This window comes from Triticum dicoccoides, chromosome 7A (genome assembly GCF_002162155.2).
Source record: "Triticum dicoccoides isolate Atlit2015 ecotype Zavitan chromosome 7A, WEW_v2.0, whole genome shotgun sequence".
Taxonomy (NCBI): Eukaryota; Viridiplantae; Streptophyta; class Magnoliopsida; order Poales; family Poaceae; genus Triticum; species Triticum dicoccoides.
In genome coordinates this window covers 469,958,607-469,970,121 of record NC_041392.1, presented here as the reverse complement: position 1 = coordinate 469,970,121, position 11,515 = coordinate 469,958,607, and positions in this window count along the sequence as shown.

Genomic DNA, 11,515 nt, shown 5'->3' with positions numbered 1-11,515 from the left:
TTCCGAGCAACTGAAACAGAGGTTCTCTACAGATTCTACTCCGCCATCCTCCCAACAAGATTCGCAAGACAACGCAAGGCTAGACAGTCAACATAGCTGTGTAGATGATGATCACATCTCCCCTACTCCACCATCACAGGTGCTTGCTCTAACTTGGCACTATTATATGTGGTTGCATGTTGCGTATGATGTCTAGCTTGTATTGCTTCTAACTTTGTTGAATTGCATCTGCTTACTTTACACATAATGCCTGTGAATATGACATGTGTTCCTGTTTCTACATCAGACTACTATTCTTGCATATCCCGCATGAGTCACTTATGATAAGGCACCTTTAAGTCGCCACTGTGATATTGGTTGTGTCTTGCATATGATTTCTAGCATGTACTGCTTCTAATTTGTTGAAACGCCATAGAGTTTGAACTTGGCAGAGTGATATTGGTTGCATCTTTCATATGGTGTCTAGCTTGCAGTGCTTCTAATTTGTTGAAATGCCTTCTGCTTAGTTACCACATCATAGGTGTGAATATGTCACACAATCCTGTTTTTCATACATATTCCATCCTCGCATCATGTGTTTGCCTTTCATCCGAGTAGTGTTCGTCAGTATCATGCATGAATGAGTTCTGAAGAGTGAATTTTATTCCTTTTTCTTATCGGTTTGACTTCACAATGCAAAATCATTATAGCTGAAGGAAATTAGTCCGGTAGTGGATGATGGTGGTCCTTCGGAGCAACTCAAACAGGGGGTCTCTACAGATTCTACTCCGCCATCCTCCCAACAAGATTCGCAAGACAACACAAGGTTGGACAGTCAACGTAGCTATGTAGATGATGAGCACATCTCCCCTACTCCACCATCACAGGTGCTTGCTCTAACTTGACACTATTATATGTGGTTGCATGTTGCGTGTGATGTCTAGCTTGTATTGCTTCTAACTTGAATTGCATCTGCTTACTTTACACATAATGCCTGTGAATATGACACGTGTTCCTGTTTCTAGAACATATGTGTACATGATGAGCACATCTCCCCTACTCCACCATCACAGGTGCTTGCTCTTACTTGGAACTATTATACGTGGTTGCGTTTTCCGTATGATGTCTAGTTTGTATTGCTTCTGATTATGTTGAATTACATCTGCGTAGCTTACAACTTATACCTGCAACGATCACTTACCCATAAGACACATTTAACTTGGGACTGTGATGTAGGTTGCATCTTGCATTGTCTTCTAGCTTGTACTGCTTCTAATTTCTTGAAATGGCACTTACGACGAGACACTTTTTACCTGATAGAGTGATATTGGTTGCATGTTCGTATGGTGCCTAGCTTTCATTTCTTCTAATTTTGTTGAAATGCCTTCTGCTTACTATTTTTTCATACATATTCCATCCTCCTATCGTACGTGTGGATATGAAATGCTGCCTTTTTTTGTATATATTCCATCCTCCTATCTTGCGCTTGCCTTACATCAAAGTAGTGTTCGTCTGTATCATGCATCAACCAGTTATGCAGAGCTAATTTTATTCATCTTCTTGTGGTTTTGACTTCATAAGGAAATATCAGAAAATAGGAAGGAAAATAGTAAGTTAGGGGATGTTGGTGGTCCTCCGCACCGACGCAAACAGAGACTCTCTAGATTTGCCACTGCTACTGCTAATGAAGTTGAAGTCCTAAGTCTACATGATGAGTTCATCTCCCTACTCCACCATCTCAGGTGATTGCTCTAAGTTGACAGTGTGATAATTGGTTTCATGTTGCATATGTTGTATAGCCTGTATTTCTTCTATTTTGATTAAATTGCACCTGCTGAGTTTATACGTTATACATGTGCATATGACATGGCTTTCTGTGTCTAGAATACACTGCATCTATCTATCATACCATGTTCTTACATCAAAGTACTGCTGTTGTGTATCCCGCATCAGTCACTCATGATTGGACGCTTTTAACATGGCAGTTTGATAGTGGTTGCATCTTGCATTGATTTCTACATTGTACTGCTTCTAATTTTTCAAATTGCCACTTATGGCAAGACACTTTTAACTTGGCAGAGTAATATTGGTTGCATCTTTCATATGGTGTCTAGCTTGCATTACTTCTATTTTCTTGAAAATCCTTCTGCTTAGTTTGCACATAGCTGTGAATATGTCATGTCGTCCTGTTTTTCTTACATATTCCATCCTCATACGGTTGTCTTACATCAAAGTATTGCTTGTCAGTATCATGCATCAATGAGTTCTAAGAGTGATTTTATTCTTTTGTGTTGTGGGTACAGCTTGACATGGCAAAGTCAAAAAAGAGCAAGGAAAATAATATAGTAGGGAGTGTTGTTACTCGTTGGGTGAAACGAAAAAGGTTCTGCCGTCGAGATTCTGCTGGTACTTATAGTGCAGTAGAAGGTCCAAGTCCACCGGCTAAATCTACAAACACAATATCACCTGCTCCACCAGCTGCAGCATCTGCTTCAACTATACCAGCATCTCAACCAGTTACTCGTTTGTTTGCTCCGGAACTAGCCAGTTCCCAAGCTGCCTTCACACCTAACACTACTTCCGAAGCACTGTTGACACAACATGACTTGGCAAGATCAGATGAACCTCATGAGCATCAACACCAAGACGGTACCTGGCCGAGTCAAGTTGCAGTTGCATGCTCCTTTATATGTACTCTCACAGTTTGATGTACACTAACACTTTCCATATTCGTTGTTGAACTAGCACCACGGCGCAAGCGGAAATAGACATCAGGGATAATGCTTGACAGATTAACAAAATCTAAAGGAGGAAGAATGGAGATCCATTTTGAGGCAGGTTTAAAAAGGCCACGTGATGCTACAGAGTCAGCCAAGTTAGTATCAGAGGCAGCAGTTGCCGTTAGGTGTCATGCACGTATCCTCCCAACGTGGATCCAGTACAGGAATGAGAAAGACAATACCCAGTTTAACACCTTCCTTGACCATTTATCCGTAAGTAATGTTATTCATCGCAATTAGTAATATTGTCTTGCTCTGTCCCATACTTTCTAGCTTCCTCCTAATAAGACTCACATTCTTTTTTCAACATATGAGGTTCAAGTTGGATCCAAAAGATGGTGCAACTAAACAAGCATGCACTCATGTTTTTCATTCTGCTCTGCGACAGTATCAGTACCACCTTAGAAAATCTCACTTTGAAGGCAAGGCTAACAATGAAATCACCCAAACATCTCCAGTGGAATATATTACAGATGAAGACTGGACAGCCCTCGTTAAACACTGGTCTGATCCAAAGTATCAGGTAGGCTATATGTATTTGATCAGACCACATATTGAACTTGTATTTATGTATGTGCCTTACAAGTGTATCTTCTTCTAGGCTAATTGTTTGAAGAACAAAACCAACCGTTCTAAAGTGAAATTCCAACAGACAACAGGATCTCGTAGCTATATTGCACACTGCGAGGCTCTTGTAAATAGCTGCTACTTCCTTCTTTTTTTGTGCCATATTATCGTATCTATATTGACTTGTTCCAAATACAGAGGAAAGCCCGTGCGGACCAAAAAGAACCTGAACCGAATGCAGTGCAAATCTTCAAGGATTGCCGCACCAGCAAGATGAAGGGCATGAGCACACCAGTTCAAGCCGCTGTTGTAAGTCCTTACTCCTCCTGCCTTGAACTGATTGTTATTGTGATGTATTCATTTAACTACTTGGTTTGCAGCCAATGTCAGTTACTCTGTTCACTTTTATTCACAGTTGTCTTAACGTATCATTTCACCTTACATGGTTTAAAAGAGATGAAGGATATTCTTTTGGTCTTGATCTGTAATCTAGTTGTTATGTTCACGTGCACACACAATGATAAAATAGCCTGTTTGTTTTATATCTGTTTGCCCATGATATGAATGATGTCATACTATGTTCATCCTACTTTAAACCATGTCTCTTTATCCTTAGATGTCAATGAATGTGAGGAAATAGACAATACAGTAGGCATGCTACATGGACATATGTTCCGAAAGTGATTTTATTATGCAGTTGGCACTATAATACATGCTAATGTATTACAGTAGTTCACCAAAATAAGTTATGTATAAACGTTTAACCTACTTTGTTTGTTTTTGTCTCATTAGTAACTTATCTGGTACACTAATCTACAAGTTCAAACTTTCAGGAAGCTATGGAACAAATGATTGAACAGTCACAACCACATGAAGGTGACGAGGCTACTACAGGCACAATGTCACCTCTTGTTGTAGTGTGTTAGTATCTCTCCACTAATAGTGCAAAAAGCACCTTCCTGCGTAATTCTGGGTTGGTTGTCAAGGTAACCTCGTCCAAATCGCCTACTGAACAAAATCTTCCTGCTAGACAGAGTGATATATCTGTGCTCCAGACACAAGTCCAATCCCTAATGGACATTGTTTCGGAAACAAGAATAGTGGTTGAGAAATGTCGTCAAGATATGAATGGTTTTGAAACCAGACTATCAGACATTTGCTTCGTTGTTCAAGAGCAATTGCGGAAGAAAGGTGGAGATCATGCTGCTCCATCAGATTCTACAGTCTGAAACATTAGCACTCAGGTCAAATGATCTGTGCTTCTATACATCTGATGGTGCTTTTATCTGGAAGGACTGTTAACTTTATGCCAACAGGCCTTTTGTTGTATGGTTGGAATTTATTTTGTTCTGATACAACATTTATGATGCTGCCTCAGGCTGCAGTAATTACGACGCTATTTTTGTATAGTGTAGGTTTATCTTAGTAATGTATTCGGCCGAAAGCTTCGTAGGAGCCCAACATGCCAACATTCGTCGGGCCCATTCCAATTGGGCTAAAAACGATTACGGGCCGAAATTGGCATGTAGCCCACTAAAAATATCTGGGCCTAAATCAGCATAAGCTTTCATATTTTTCTGGTAGGCCTGTGCCCATAGTGGGCCTTTAACAGGCCTAAACATAATTTGGGCCCTCAGTAAAAATAGGCCGTTTACAGGTGTAAATATCTCGAGCCCATAAAAAACATGGGCCTTTAATAGACCGAAAGTGAGATTGGGCCCTGATTGTGCCAAATAACCCACTGGACTTAGCAGGCCGAAATGGTGGCCCATTTATGATGCAGATCTTTGACAGGCCGAAATTTGGACGGGCCTTAAATGCGCCAACCTAATACACGGGCCTTTAATAGGCCGGAACTTCGGTCGGGCTAGATTATCGTCATTTTTATATGGGCCGTTAATGGGCCTGATATGACGTTGGGCCACATATAGCCCATGGTTTACGTCCGGCGTTAACAGGCCGAAAATGACAATAGGCCGAAAGTGGCCCAAAGCTATAGTGGGCCTCTAACAGGCCGAATGTCAGACATGGCCGAATATGACCCAAATCCTTCATGGTCGTTTATGGGCCGAAAGTTTTGATGGCTTGTAAATGGGCCCAAATCAAGCCGGACTTTTAACAGGCTGGAAATACACCGGGCCGTAATTCGGTCCAATTACTTAGCGGACTGTGAACGGGCCAGAAGTGACCATGGGCCGCGTTGATGACAAGTTTAGGGCAGGCCGTTGACGGGCCGATTTGACAGAGAATGTTGGGCCTTTAGCTGGGCTGGCCCATTATGGTCTGCAGAATCTTGTGGGCCTTTAGCTGGGCCGGCCCATTGTGGTCCGCAAAATCTTGTGGGCCTTTAGCTGGGTCGGCCCATTATGGTCTGCAAAATCATGTGGGCCTTTAGCTGGGCCGGCCCATTATGGTCCGCTAAATTTTGTGGGTCTTTAGCTGGGCTGGCCCATTATGGTCCGCTAAATCTTATGGGCCTTCGGTTGGGCCGGCCCATTTAAACTTTGTGGGCCACTTTTGGGCCGGTCCACGTGTCAACATATCATAGGCCCATCTCGACCGTTGGATGAGTGACACCTATGCCAACACGGAGCTGACGCGTGGAACCGTCAGCCAATGAGAATTTTACACGTGGAAAATCGGCATTGGTCGTGGCTGTTAACGAGTTATCGGATCCAAAATCCGACCCAATAGCTTAACGGTGTTCCGTTACGGTGGATGCCACGTGTCGGTCACCCTTGACGAAAGCACTTCTGTGACGTGAGATTTATCGTCATGGAAGTGGACACTTCCGTGATGATAATTTTGGCAATGTCATGGAACACTTCTAGGACAGCACAGGTATGACTATTTTGATTCTGTCATAAATTTGTCATGGATGTACATGCATGACAGAAAACGCGACCTACTATGACAAACACGTATCATCACGGAAGTGTATTTTTTTGTAGTGTAGATCCCCCTCTATCACATCCAGACTCATCACCATGCTGCCAAGATCCTCCCTCGTCATACCAGACGATGAGGTTCCAATCCCAGATGCCATCACAAGGGACACCTATAAACAAAATAGGAGAACCCTATACGTAGTCCTACCTCGCGGGGGCCACATCGGTTCCAAGGCCAGGAAGCGATGCAACGGCTGCCCTAAGAGCAACTCTAACCGGGCGAACCATTTCGTCTGCCAAAATATGTTTGGGTCATAGTGGACCAAAACACCAGCCCAACGCGTCGACCCAAACCTAAAATGCGTCCATTTCGTGTCCACGTCGACCCATTTTAGGCCCAAATTTGGGACTGAAATGCATCGGTGTGGACACGACGCGCGTCCCCATGGTGTCTGACACGGCCCCACATGTCGGCCGGCCAACAACAAAACATAGTCGTATTAATAGCGGCCACCGACACAGAGCCCACGCATCAGCCAGTGGAATCGTCGAGGGGGTCCTTTTTTAATCCACGCGTGCGGGGCGGGGGGGCTCATCCACTTCCATTTCCGTCCACATGTAGCCGCCCCTGCGTGCTTCCTTGCTGGCGACAACCAAACCCTAGCCATGGGTTTCTTTGGCGGCTCCGACAAGAGCAAGGGGAAGTTCACCCCCGATGCTTCCTCCTCTCGTGCTCTTCCTACTCCGCCATCGCCGGTGCCTGCCCGCCCGGTCAGGCAGCGCTTTCACATTCTAGTGCACCAAGCACGGTGGCACTAGTAGTACCGACAGCCACGGCCGTACCCAGACGTCATCCAGCTGCACGACTGACATGTGGATCCACAGCGGATCCCGATGGGCGGTTTCACGGTCGCGGCGGGTGCACGCCGAGTAGGTGCACAGGCGGCGGGTGATCTTAACGCCGGAGCAGCGCACGCATCCGGCGTACGCGCCAGACTCTCTCGATTGGGAGATGTGGTTCGCCCTCAAGCACGAGGAGCAACACCGCCTTGGCGTCCACCAGCACCACATCCACCCTCCGCCGCCCCCTTTGGACCAGTTGAAGGAGGAGGCTGCGTACTAGGCCGCGCTGACGGCAGCAATGCAGACCTCCATCGAGGACGATCGGCGCAAGGCGGCGAAGGAGGAGGCGGCCTACGAGGCTAGGCTGGCGGAGGCCCTCGCCCTCTTCGCGGCCGGCGACTGCGTGGTTTCGCCATCGCCACCAAGGAGGCTCCCGGAGCCCAAGGCCGAGTCGGAGCCCGCGGAGCGCTACGTCTGGACCAGCGAGCTGCGCGAGTGGGTCAATGCCCCTCGTGGCTCGGCGTAACGCCGGCGTAGGAGCAAGCCTACCTCCGGCATTGGAAGGCCCAAGAACTGCTCACGGAGCGGGAAGAGGCAAGCGGCTGATGCAGCTCGAGCGCGAGGAGGAGCGACATGCTGGCGAGCAAGCAGTCCAGCCGGCGGTGTAGGCGGCGCAAGAGGGTGACGTTGCCCAGGCCTGGGAGGCGGCATTCCCCTTAGCTAGCCCAGCGTTGGAGTTGGTTGACCTCACCGGGTCAGACGACGTGGATGCCTAGGGCAACGCGTGCGGCGACACGAAGTTTTTTTGTTTAATCAATGTTTAATGTTTTAAGTGGACTTTGACCGACATTTGATCGGTTTTTAATATATAATTATGTTAAATTTGAACGTGATTACTCTTTTTTATTTAAAAAGTCAGTGTCCTAGAAATATGGGTTGAGCCAGCGTTGGGCGTATGCTTTGACCCAAATGGAAAAGCGAACACGAGCGTCCGCATGACCGATTCAAACAAACAAAAAACGGACAAAGGACGCGTCCGTTTGGGTCGACTCATTGTAGTTGCTCTAATCGGCCCAAGAACCATCCACGACGAGGACGAAGGCATGCGCTAGGGGAAAGATAATCTCATCCTCGACGTGCATCGACAAGTGGGGAAAACCTAACGGACGACGCGTGGAGGAAAAGTATAAGAAAATCTCAGCCCAACTTCTATCTAGTATATTCCATTCTCTCGAATTGAGTCTAGCTCATGGTTACTCCCTCCGTCCGATGAAAAATGTAATTTAGAAATTTTAAGACAAATTATGGAATGAAGTAAAAAATGCATTGAAAAGATGCAAGCCTTTCTCCTCTTTAATTACCCAACCCCCAATGAGCTAAATGCATGTAAAAATTACGAAATTGCTTTATGCACGACAGAACCGCACGATCTACAGATGACACCTTCCGTCCCAAGAGCATTGGGCAGCAGCTTTAAAAAAAACAATTGCATGAAGCGTGCATTCTCGTTGTAGGTGCTGCCACGTTGGATCGTCCAGGCGTTGGGCACAGATATGTCGTGTGTATAGCATAGCTCTAAAAATTAAGAAGATCATATGTTGAATATTATTAGTCTTGATTACCGTGTGATGAGGAAGAAGCATTTTTTCCATTTTAATGCATTTAGAAGATAAAAATACATTTTTTATGGACAAATTTTAAACCTAAATATACACTCTTCATCAGACAGAAGGAGTAGGTGTTTTGTGGTGGACTATACTATAGTATAGCAGTCTGGTCAAGAAAATACTGTACTGCATAGCAATAGAGATTTTTTTTCTCATCTCAATCAAATCAAAATAATTGTGGTACGTATTCAGACACTCAAAGTCATAGCCCAGATCCGTGGAGAGAGAATAAATATCCGGGCGATCATGGTACGATAGTGCACCGTCAGCTCCTAGAAATATCTCGCCGGTGCTCTGTAGCGTCTCGCCACGTGCCCCCTCACCAGCCGGAGGTTACACACGCCCGCGCCCCACCCAATGGATGCTGGTCGCCGGGGCGGGCCCCGCAGAACGGTCTGATGTCGCCAAAGCACGTGAGCTCGCGGTGACGTGTCGAAATTTCCGCGGCGTCAGGTCGGCCGGTACAGGAAAGGTAGTGACAGTTCTCAAAAAAAAAGGAAAGGTAGTGACAAGCGAAAGCTCCGTTGCACATGGAGTCAAAGGATTTTTTAGGCGTGCCCAATTGAAGCAGTAGTTTAGATACGTGTTACTATCTCTGACACATATCATGTCATTTTTTTAGCAGTGCATCAGTCTATTTTTAGCAACCACAATATGTGACGGCAAAGTAAGTTGTCCGTAAAAATCCTACTGATTTTATCTCTCTTTTAGATATTATTATATTCTCTGCGTTCCTTTTTACACTGCATATAAGATTTATTTGAGGACATTATCATAGACTTTAGGACTTTTTGCGAAAAGCTTTTCTGAAGTTGGCACGTATATTCTTCGGGGAGTGCTACAAATCATCCGATGATTTTATCCAAAATTAAGCCGCCTCCTAATCCGTCCGATTTGACGTTTCACATCCGTAGGATCAGAAAGCTCCCCGTGGTAGCACCAAGCAGCAGCTCTCATGGCAGTAGCTCCCATGCCAGCACCAACCACGCCCGACTGTGCTTCAATGCAACCCCTGCTGGAGCTCCGACGACCCACCATAGCTTCACTGCAGCTCCGGCGGTGCTTCATTGCAACTCCGGCGACGCTTCAACGGCCCCTATGACGCTTCATTGCAACTCCGGCAGTGCTACATTGCAACCCCGACGATGTTTTGTTGCAGCGCCAACATCGGCGCCGCGGTGCTCCACGGCATGCAGCATCCTGACGCCGCCGGCGAAGCTTCACTGCAGCACCACCACCATGCGCCGGTGCTCCATTGTATCACCGGCTGCTCCGTTGAAACTCCACCGCAGCACCTGATGGCCGCCGGCGAAGCTTCAGTGCAGCGCAGCGCGACGGCCACAAGGTGCTGCGATGAAGCACGACGACGACCGCGGAGGTTGCGACGCAGCGCGGCGGCGACGGAGATGCTGCGACGCAGCAGGCGGGTGGTGACGGCAGATCTTGAAGCAGCAACCGCACTGATGCACGCGATGGTCGGAGGGGACGCAGTCCTTTGCGGCCTTACGGCTGGTTGCTGGAGAAAAGCGAATCGACGGGAAAGGGACGAGAAGGTCGCTGGAGTTCTTTCTGGAGATAAGGATAAGGGAACGCTCGGGGAAGAAGAGAGAAAACTACTGGACGAGCTTTCTCTCGCGTGAATAGATGACCAGTTAAGGGAACGCTCGGTGGTGGTGCTCACAGGGACGCGTGTCAAGCATTGGAGGCGGCTTAAGATGTGATAAATCATCCGGCTGTTTTTCATCGTTTTCCATATTCTTCACGGCGAAAGGAGAAGGTCAAGGTAAACATGCTTCAATATATCTATCTCTATCTTTACTAAGCTCGTTAGGAACAAAGTGTTGTGAGCACTTTAATCCTTGATCACACCGTAGATATCTTAAGGACCAGAGCGAATGACGGGCCAGTTCTTTTGGGCGATTCTACCAGAATCACCCCCCTCCCCAGATTTTCCCAGAATCACCACTTCATATGTTTTTTACAATCCTACCTAATTAGACCTTAACTAGATAGGATTGTAAAAAAAATATGGAGTGGCGATTCTAAGAGAAGCTGAGGAGGGGGGTGATTCTGGGAGAATCGCCGAAAAGAACTGGCCTGAAAGTGACCATGGACCCTGCTGATCCCTTCAAGTTTTCACATGCTACAGGACTGCACCGCTTTTATGTAAATTGGCTTGTGCAATTTGTTTGGTCTCGCATGTTTTGTTGCGACACACATCCTTCACAACTGCATGATTTTCGTTCTGCCCCAAAATTAATGTCTCTGGTCCATCCCCTTGGCGATCTTGTATGATAGTCTTGGTCCATTTCTTAGCCTTGTAGTACAAAGGCAATAACCATATGAGTGCCATTTGGATCCACTTCTTATGGAGTACGATCTATGGGCTAGTACCATGAATGAAATTTCAACAAGCATCGATTTTGCTTTTGCAGTAGACGACATGCATAGTTGAATATGTGAATACCTAAAGCCTCTAGCTCCCTACAAAATAAAAACTGTAGTTACGGTTGCTCCTCCTCGTGTGCAATGGTGTCCTCGACATGCATACAACAGGCGGGTCCAATTATTGGGTCTTCCTTTATACAATTTTCACAAATTTGAGGTTTGAATTGTTAAAACGTTGAATTATCCATTCAAACATGTAAATGTGGCATGCTAGGTCGTTATGCAAGTCGCGTGCTACAAAGCCGGATCACCCACCATGCAAAAAGCTACAACTCTTCTTTGTCGGCTGATGAAAAAGTTTCTGGTTTTGGGCGGTGTCACGAAAGAGAATGCCGCAACAGTT